The sequence below is a fragment of the Hemibagrus wyckioides genome, linkage group LG21 (assembly GCF_019097595.1).
Source record: "Hemibagrus wyckioides isolate EC202008001 linkage group LG21, SWU_Hwy_1.0, whole genome shotgun sequence".
Taxonomy (NCBI): Eukaryota; Metazoa; Chordata; class Actinopteri; order Siluriformes; family Bagridae; genus Hemibagrus; species Hemibagrus wyckioides.
The window spans coordinates 10,810,213-10,820,505 of record NC_080730.1 but is presented as its reverse complement, the minus strand read 5'-3'; positions in this window follow the sequence as shown (position 1 = coordinate 10,820,505).

Here is a 10,293-nt window from a genome sequence, read left to right as displayed (position 1 = left end):
TATTCAGAGTTATTACAAAATAAGCTACAAAGATGAATCGCTGATTTAAAAAAGATGCTGCTAAAATGTCTTCATTAATATGGCTGCTTCATGTTAAGTCAAACAAAATTTGGACAAAAAAAAATTGTTAGAAATTAATGACTATAATAAATAACTAAAGCCTAACCCTTAGATGGCCTCCTCACCACTAATTTATTCTTAGAGCCGAATTATCAGGACAGAACAAGAATCTAAGCAACTGGATACCTGATGCCAAGCAACTGCCAAACCTCTAGCTGCAAGTTCCTATTGGCTTAGAAGCTTTTACATTCTTTGCATGTACACCAGCTTATGGTATTCCCTGGCACCAGCCCCTCAGGCATTTGGACACCTTCCTAGCAAAACTTTCTAGCAGCAGAATAGATGTGGTTTTGGACAGAGTGCAGTAGATCATAGCTGCATACAAACATCACTCAAATAAAATCTGAAATTAAAGTTTAAGTTTGCTAGATTGGCAGGAGCACTTATAAAGGGCTTTATCTTTCCTCAGAACAAGGTGTATCCTGTCTGATGCTTTGGGAATGATTATTGTCTGCCCAGCTGTCTTGGAACAACAGGCTAAGTAGGGGTCAGATGAACAACAATCCAAAGGTGTGATGCCATCAGCAGCGTAGAATCACCCATGTCCTTTCCCACAGCCTGTTATATTAAAATTGCATTGAGTAACAATGTGTGCTAAACTTTCAAAGTGATTAAACATACAAAGGGCCAACCATGGCCTCCAACCCACCCTGCTCCAAAGGCGCATGCATCATGGCTGACCCTGCGCTCTGACCCCAACCCCCAAGGAAGGGATATACAAAGAAAGAATTTCACTGTGCAGTAATGTATATGTGACAAATAAAGACAACTTAACTTATATTTAAATTTATTTGTATTAATCCTTAATTCTTAGTGAGCAAGCCTGAGGCGACTGTGGCAAGGAAAAACTCCCTTAGATGGTAAGAGTGAGAAACCTTTAGAGAAACCATACTCAAAAGGGAACCTCATCCTCATTTGAGTGACACCGAAGAGTGTGAATTATCAAACACAGAGAGTGTGATTATGAATAATGTCCTTTCTACAGTCATATACAGTCAGTGACTACACGAACTAATAATACAACATTTGCTGTACAGAACAGACAAAAATTCAAAAATGTTTAAAATACATGCATTCATTAAGCACTTTATTAGGAACCTGTACACTTATACATTCATGCAAATATCTAACCAGCCAATCGTGTGGCAGCCATGCAGTGCATAAAATCATACAGAAACCAGCAGCTTCAAGTAATGTTCACATCAATCAATAAAATGGGGGAAAAATTTGATCTCAATGATTTTGACTGTGAGACAGTGATAAGCTGATGTGAGAGGTCATGGTCAACGGTGAATGGCTAGACTGGTTTGAGCTGACCGAAAAGCTACAATAACCCAGATAAATACTTTCTACAATTGCAATGAGCAGAAAATCATTTCAGAATACACAACATGATAAACCATGAGGCAGATGGGCTACAACAGCAGAAGATCATATCGGGTTCCACTTCTGTCAGCCAAGAACAGAAATCTAAGGCTGCAGTCGGCACAGGATCACCAAAATCGGGCAGCTGAAATCTGTAAAAATTTCGCCTGGTCTGATGAATCTCAGTTTCTGCTGAGATACACAGATGGTAGTCAGGATTTGGCACCAAGAACATGAATCCATGGAACCAACCTGCCTTCTGTCAACAATGCAGACTGGTGGAGGTGGTGTAATGGTGTGGGAAATGTTTTCTTGGCAAAATTTGGACCTGTTCATACCAATCAATCATTGCTTTATTGCCACAGACTGTTTACGTATTGTTGCTGACCATGTGCATTTCATCATAGCCAGAAAAAATTCTTCGAACGGATATTCACATCATGATAATGCACCATTTTAAGGAAAAGTAACCTCAAACTGATTTCATGAACATGACAAGATGTTTTTCTGTGGCTTTCTCAGTCACCCAATCTGAATCCAGTAGAACATGTTTGGGGATGTGGGAGAATGGAAGATTTGTACAAAATTGTGTTACTCAGTCAACATGGACCAGAAAGTCAAACGAGTGTTTCTAACATCTTGTTGAATCCATGGCATAAAGAACTGAGGCTGTTTTGAGGACAAAGTGAGACCCTACCCAGTATTAGTGTAGTGCTCCTAATAAAGTGTTCAATAAAGTGGGTATATTTAGAACAGCTTTTTTGAGAGTGCAGGCTAAACGGATCTCAAATGTGTGGAAAACTTTCTTCAAACCAATCTATAATTTCAAATCTGGTGCCATCATTGGATCGATAACTAGTGTTTTTTTCTGGACAAAATTCTGGAAAAAAATCTACACCAGTTCCCATTACATGGGAGTTCCGTTGAGGTTACTGGAATGCTGTAAAGTACGAATTCCATGTATGCCGTGTCGCATTTCTTGAGAAATGGACTTTACAAACCTACAGGGGATTCTAAGTTTTGCCATATGATACGTTTTATTAGAAACTGTGTACAGTGGCACAGTGACCACAGTTAAGAGTGCTCTAGGGTTGTGAAGAATGATATCAGTAGACAGAAATCACCCTTGAATACCTGAAAACCGCGAATCTAATACCGAGACAAACACTGGCCATTTTCTTTTCCTGATTTTCCATTCCAGACATACAGTACTATCCTTCCAAGGTTATGTTTTGTAGCAGACAAACTTCTGTTCTCCAGTGTCATGAAAATTTGATCATGTATACTTATACCTTGACAGCCATACAGGAGTTATTAAACACACTTTTTAAAAAAATTTATGTTGTATTTTAAGCGATATCTGACTTTAAAAGGATTGCTCCACCTGTGTTCAAACCAAAGGCCATGAAACCTTGCCAGGTAGTATGTTTAATCTGCGTCTAGTTACCCAACACTGATGTCTCAGGTCCCAAGTCTTAGGTATTACCACATAGAATCAGAATCCAAACACCACAGCAATCATGCTCAAGTGTGAATCAACTATATCACAATTCTGAAGAAATTTACCCACGAATGATCTCAAGTGCCTTTATATAATCTGAACAGTTTCATGATAGTTTGCAAATTCTCACTCAGAGACTTGGCCCGTTGTGACGGTACTGAGCCGTTGTTGAACAGTCCTGTTTTTGTGGCTTCAACTCCGTTTTCTTTCAATATCTTTGTTAAGTTCAAAGCCATTTGGTTTTGGCTCCTTCATGCTTGTTCTCTCACGACCTGACCTCTCGTAGATTTCTGGTTACGAGTACTGCCTATTCTTTGGGTCTTGCTGTGCTGGTGTATCTATTAACGTTACAGATTCTGAGAATCTCTGTGTCAGTGAATAATAATTAGAAAATAAAGGCTTTTTCTTTTATATTAAAGCCTCATCCTGCATTGAATACATTTCATTAATCTGCAAAGATTGGGGAAATGATTAAGAAAATCCTGTACAAGAGCACATGGGATCTGATCGGCACACATGCTCACAGTCTAACACAACGATGATTTGAAACATACAGCCAAGACAGCACAGGATTCATTTCAGAGCAAGTCTGTGAAAGTCCTTTTACAGGCCCAGCTTGGACTTGACTGAACTTCTCTAGAGACACCTGAAAATAGGTTTGAAAGAACTTGAGAGGTTGTGCACAGAAGTACAGAAGAAATGTGAGAAAATCACCAAATCAAGCAAATCCCCAGGCAAAAACATAAATTAACTGATAGCCCAGGTATTCACTAACCCCAAATCATCTTCAGACACACTCCACCAGTTACATTAAAATCTTGCAGAAGTAGAAAAAAGGGTAAATTATAAATAAATATGCTTCTGCCATCAAGACTGGGAATTTATAAGCCACATAATGGACATTTTAGCACTATCTAATGGAAAACAAAATTTTTTAATGGAAAGCCTTACATGAGACATTGCATGTTAAAGGAGTAACATGAGCTGGTATTTTTTATACACTTCACTGGAACACTTTACAGGATGTCTAACTATCTAAATAAAACAAGATCCAAACAGTGTTTCTCTGTAGGAATTTGGCTTAAGGTCAAATGTAACTGATGATAGACATTTGATGACTGACCTTCTGGGACCAAATATCAAATATCACATTAGTATAAATGCACAGAATGACCCACACCATAGCTGCTTAGATTATGACGTGTTGTGTTACATCTTGGCCCATGGGCTCTGAGAGCTTCAGAATAACTGGATTTAGTTACTGCCATTCAACAAGGCAGCAAACCACAAGCATGCATCAGTAATTCATCACTTATCCTGTAAATCAGCTGATCATTTGTGGTACACAACAACCATCCAGAATGAGTGGACACTGTGTGTGTGTGTGTGTGTGTGTGTGTGTGTGTATTATTATTATTTATGGCAATGGAAAGCCCTCATAAATACAATGAGGCAGGTATACATGTGTTTAAACACACATACCAACATATTTTAAATAAGGGAAACAAACACATTAATATTAGTTGCTACTAGAAAAAGAAAAAAGTCTATTCCTCTCGCTCAACCCAGGAATGTGATGACTCACATAAGCCAGAAAAATACTCTACTATTTCCTAGTTGTAAAGTCAAAACTACCATGTTAGACTAAAACATTTGAGAAACATGGGAATGGGAAACACTGGAAACAAATATATATTTTCCAGATCATGTTGGCGGGGGAGTACTTTCCAGCTTGTACACACTGGGAAGTTGGCCAGGATGACTGTGACCTGATAGTGGTAAAGTGTAGAGAGTTCCAGGCTGGGTGGGGGGTGGGCTTGAGGTAAGGATTTCATGCTCACCACAAATAAAAAGACCTTTAGTGCACTTCATTCTGTTTCCAGTTTCACATATCCGCTTCATGTTGGAAAATAGTCATGGATCACTTTTTCAAGGAAACAGGTGTACAGGTCAGGCTAAAGGATTCCTAAAGTTTTATAGGCCTCTATAGGTCCCACTCTCTCACCTCCTCTACACTCTACACTACAGGATGTAAAGCTGCACTGCATTCTGGATCTTTGAGTCCTGTGATAGATTTCCATTACTAAGAAGCACGATTCTTGCTTGTTTTTAAGAGCTAAGAGCAAAAGCTGATGGGTATCACTTTTCTTTAAGTTATACCATTTGTATACGGACAGTTACAGATTTCTACTGTTAACCACACTAGCAATAACAATCTCCCCACAGAAAAAAACAAAAACAACAAAAAAAAATACTCTGGAAATTCAAACCAGAATCACTAAGCACATCATATAAACATATTTAATATGTGTGGAGTTTTTCTTTCATTTCTGGATATATCAGATACTTTTCGATTTGTATCTAGTGTAAATTACATGGAATTGGGAAGGTATTTAACCCTTCGTTTTGGCGCAAGAAAAACTTCATGACATCCTGTGTGTCACACATAAGCTGTGATAACACGTTGGACACTTATCAGCACACATCCAGGCCTTGTTCCAGGAACTGTGTGAAAAGCCATGACTATCTACACCTTCCGAACACTACAATCCATAAATCCTGTTTCCACTTTGACTGCATGCCACCAGAACAAAACATTCAGAAAATGTAAAGTAACCTTTTAAAGGCCTTATGACCTCTAGTAGACTCTGTACTAACCTCTTAGTTAATCCCAATGCAGGATAGAGTTCCACGTCAATGTCTTTTCCAGGTAGTGTATGCAACAACCCCTACCACCATATAAACTCAACCTAGTTGGTTTTTTTATTCCATCTGTTAGAGTGATCAGATTTTATGCAAGTCTGAGTTTTGAGGCTTCAGCATAGTTTGTACGTAAGGCTGACCATGCCAGCTGTTAGCCTCAACATGACACACACTCTCACCCTCTCTCTCTCTGTGTGATTTAATGATTAACCCATGTTCAGACAGTTCATGTACAACTACACATTCTACCTCTGAATCAGAAACCTTAAAAACAATTATGCATCATACATCACAATCGGTTTAAAGTAAAGGATGACAGTTCTGGGAAATATATAAAAACATGCTCAAATATAGTGCTTGATTTGTTAAAACAGGAAGACTTTATGTAAGTCATCTTTTAACCCTTGTGCTTTGTTCGCTGCTTGCATGTAATGCTCATGAGCCACATTTCAACTTTAGAGCAACTGAGACAGTATATAATATTTCAAATAACCAAGCTTGAAGCCTATATAATTAGGGAACATTAACATTTTAAAAAAAACACTTTTACATCTGGGGTTGCTCCTAAGAGCAATCGTATTCAATCATTCAGAATTACAAATAAGTCATAATGATCCTTGGCACTGTGGTGGCACCACCAAAGGGGCATGTTTTGTATGCTTAATATCTTTCTTTTATCTGAAATGGTGCATGCAGTTTATTTGCTTTCAGAAGCTGACTGCAGTCCTTAAGGTCCAATTATATACCAGAAATTATTTATAAATGTTTAAAGACACATAATTATCCCTTTTAGACTTTCGGTAATGGCTTATCCTGTAAAGGTTGGATCTGGAGCCTGTTCCAGCAGCAGTGTGCATGATAATGGGAACACACCCAAGATGGGATGCCAGTCCATGACAAGGCATCTTGAACACAACCATACAGGCAAATTATTTTAACCAGTGTGCCAACTGGCATGCTTCTAAGAGTTGGAAGGAAACAAGAGACAGTGTAGGAAACTCGCCAGGACTGGGAGAAAACATGCAGAGAAATCTGCCCTAAAGGAACGTTATAGATGTGAAAGAAGGTTCCACCCTAAAGCGCAAAAGTACAGTCTGGTCACTCTATTTTTGTGTATTTGTTGTAATCTGTTTGGGTCAAAATGACCAGAACATGATCTGTGTAATATAAAAATAAAATGTTTAAAGAAAAATGAACCAAGCACATAAAGTATTATGCTGAAAACAAACAAACAAACAAACAAACCTGTACGGCTTCATTTTAAATGAAAATGTTAAATATGACCAGATTATTTCACCACTTTTTTTTTTTTATTATGTCAAAATGACTAGAACATATCATGTGCAAAATACAAATATGAAAGCGTGTACAGAAAATGCACCAAAAGTAAATTCAGAGTCACTGGGAAAACTGGGGGCAAGCACATAAAGCATCTTTAAAGCAAAACAAAACATTTCAGTATGGTTTCATTTGAAATAAACACAAGGGTCATGATGCCTGCCTGCTGTCACTGTACCCTAAGGCTCTATTACAGCAGGCACCATCTAACCTGCTCACAACATCTGGACACTGCCATGCCTTACATTTTGCTCATATTTGCCTCAATTATGTTATTTAGAAAGAAGCGTCAGCCCCTGATGTCCACTGGCTAATAAAGACTTAAAACAGAGAAAAGGAGACTCTTACCATCGTAACATTTACTTCTTTCTCTCCTTTTTATTCTTCACTTAGACTCTGCTTGTCATGAGCAATCACACATGGACTACTCCGTTTGTTAAACTCGCTTGCTTTCTCTGGTGTTTATTATAGTAACTTTTTTAACCAATCGCGTTGGGAAGGAGCTCCGCTGCGTTTCTGACCAATCGCGAAGCATCTTTTGGGCAAGAGGGCGGGCCATTCGTATCCTGAAACCCACGCGCTCGAGTGACGTTGGCTCATGTTGCCTGTGCAATGTTTAGTAAACAAGGACGCTGATAATGTACTGCTAATTATTATTCTGGGAATTAGGTTTTTTTAGGTGCAGAACGGATTTCATACATTAAGACGGCTTTGTGGATTTATTTCTAGAAATTTGACATTGTATATACTAATTGTCTCATATTTAAAGAGGAGGAGGAAAAAAATCAGTGCTTCTTAAAATAGGATAGATTGCAACATGGCTTACGCAGGGCGTGTTTAAGGCGAGACACAACAGGAGAATAATTTTATTTATTTATTAATTTGAACTTTTAGACAACAGGCAGTAAGTCATTACTAGGGGATTGCAGATATTTGAAGTATTTTTTTTTTGTTCCAAAAAATTCTTAAAAGGCTTCTTCTAATTAAATAAGCACAGACTTGCAAACAAACAAGCAAACAAACAAACAAATAAATCTACTCTTTGATTGAGCTTTAAGTTTAAGATTAAAAACCAAACCAAAACGTTTTGTAATTTGGGTTTAGTGAATCATCTGGGATTCAAAGGGGGGAAACAGGTAGTAGTCAAACAAATAAAAATAAACAAACAAACAAACAAATCTACTCTTTGAATGAGCTTTAAGTTTGAGATTTGAAATCAAACCAAAACGTTTTGTAATTTGGGTTTACTGTGAATCATCTGGGATTCCAAGCAGAAAAACAGACAGTAGTCAAACAAACAAACAAGCAAGCAAACAAACAAACAAACAAATCTACTCTTTGACTGAGCTTTAAGTTTAAGATTAAAAACCAAACCAAAACGTTTTGTAATTTGGGTTTAGTGAATCATCTGGGATTCAAAGGGGGAAAACAGGTAGTAGTCAAACAAATAAAAATAAACAAACAAACAAACAAATCTACTCTTTGAATGAGCTTTAAGTTTAAGATTTAAAACCAAACCGAAACGTTTTGTAATTTGGGTTTACTGTGAATCATCTGGGATTCCAAGGGGGAAAACAGACAGTAGTCAAACAAATAAAAACAAACAAACAACCAAAAAAGTTTGTATGTTTTGCTTAAATAGGTTTATTTCAACAATTCTACAGTAACAAGTGGGAGCAATTGGGAATAAGTGTGAAATTAAGTGTAAATTTGTATGACTGCTAACCGCAAGCTGTTTGTTATCACATTGGAATGGAATGCCCATGTCTCTTGAAATAATAGCGTGGGATCTTCTAGTGCACCTACTCATTTTTCCACAGTATTAGACACATGAACAAATGCAAGTTTTTGCAATTATCCAATCATGTGGCAGCAATACAGTGCAAAAAATCATGCAAATAGAGATGTTTATGATTCACATTAAACATCAGAATGAAGAAAATGTGAGCTCATTGCCTTTAATATGGTTGTTGGTGCCTGATGAGCTGGTCTGAGTATTTCAGAAACTGCTGATCTACTGGGATTTTCACACACAACAATGTACAAGATTTTACACAGAATGATACAAAAAACAAACGAAAAACTTGAGTGATAGTTCTGTGGGTGAAAATGCCTTGTTGATAAGAGAGCTCAGAAGACAGAATTTTTTAAATGTATTTCTGGAGAACAACAAAACTTTGATGTACTTACCTCATCATAGTCCATACGTTATATTGATTCCTCTTTATTTTACTCCAGATCTCTTTAATTTTACTTCATGGATCATGAGGGTTCATCACTGGATAAATGAGTTCAACCCAATGACTTGGTTTGACTCCATCAAAATGCTTCAACTTTGTCCTAATTGACTGTTTTTCTGAGATTTGAATGTGTAAAAAAAATTTTTCTATGGTTCTGATTTTATATCTTAAAATTGTTACCAATTTCAGATCTTCTAAGAAAGATCTTAGAAAGATCTTAGGACGTTCAAAACAAAGGAAATGAAACTCTTTAGCAATGATGTAGATTTATTAAGGCACATCAGGGAAAACACACACTGATCTGCCATAACATTATGAGCAGTGACAGGTGAAGTGAATAACACTGATTATCTCCTCATCATGGTACCTTTTAGTGGGTGGGATATATTAAGCAGCAAGTGAACATTTTGTCCTCAAAGTTGATGTGTTAGAAGCAGGAAAAATGGGCAAGCGTAAGGATTTGAGCGAGTTTGACAAGGACCAAATTGTGATGTATAGACGACTGGATCAGAGCATCTCCAAAACTGCAGCTCTTGTGGGGTGTTCCCAGTCTGCAGTGGTCAGTATATATCAAAAGTGGTCCAAGGAAGGAACAGTGGTGAACCAGTGACAGGGTAATGGGTGGTCAAGGCTCATTGATGCATGTGGGGAGCAAAGGCTGGCCCGTGTGATCCGATCTAACAGACGAGCTACTGTTGCTCAAACTGCTGAAGAAGTTAACGCTGGTCCTGATAGAAAGGTGTCAGAATACACAGTGCATGACAGGTCAGGGCTGTTTTGGCAGCAAAAGGGGGACCAACACAATATTAGGCAGGTGGTCATAATATTATGGCTGAATCAGTGTATATATATATATATATATATATATATATATATATATATATATATATATATATATATATATATATATATATGAGGTAATATTTTTTGAAGTGTCATAAAATGATTGAGGTATAGCCAAGCCATTTTGTTACGTAAATAATTAACAAAGCATGCTTAATAGTCTTTAAAGCAAGGGATTGAGTG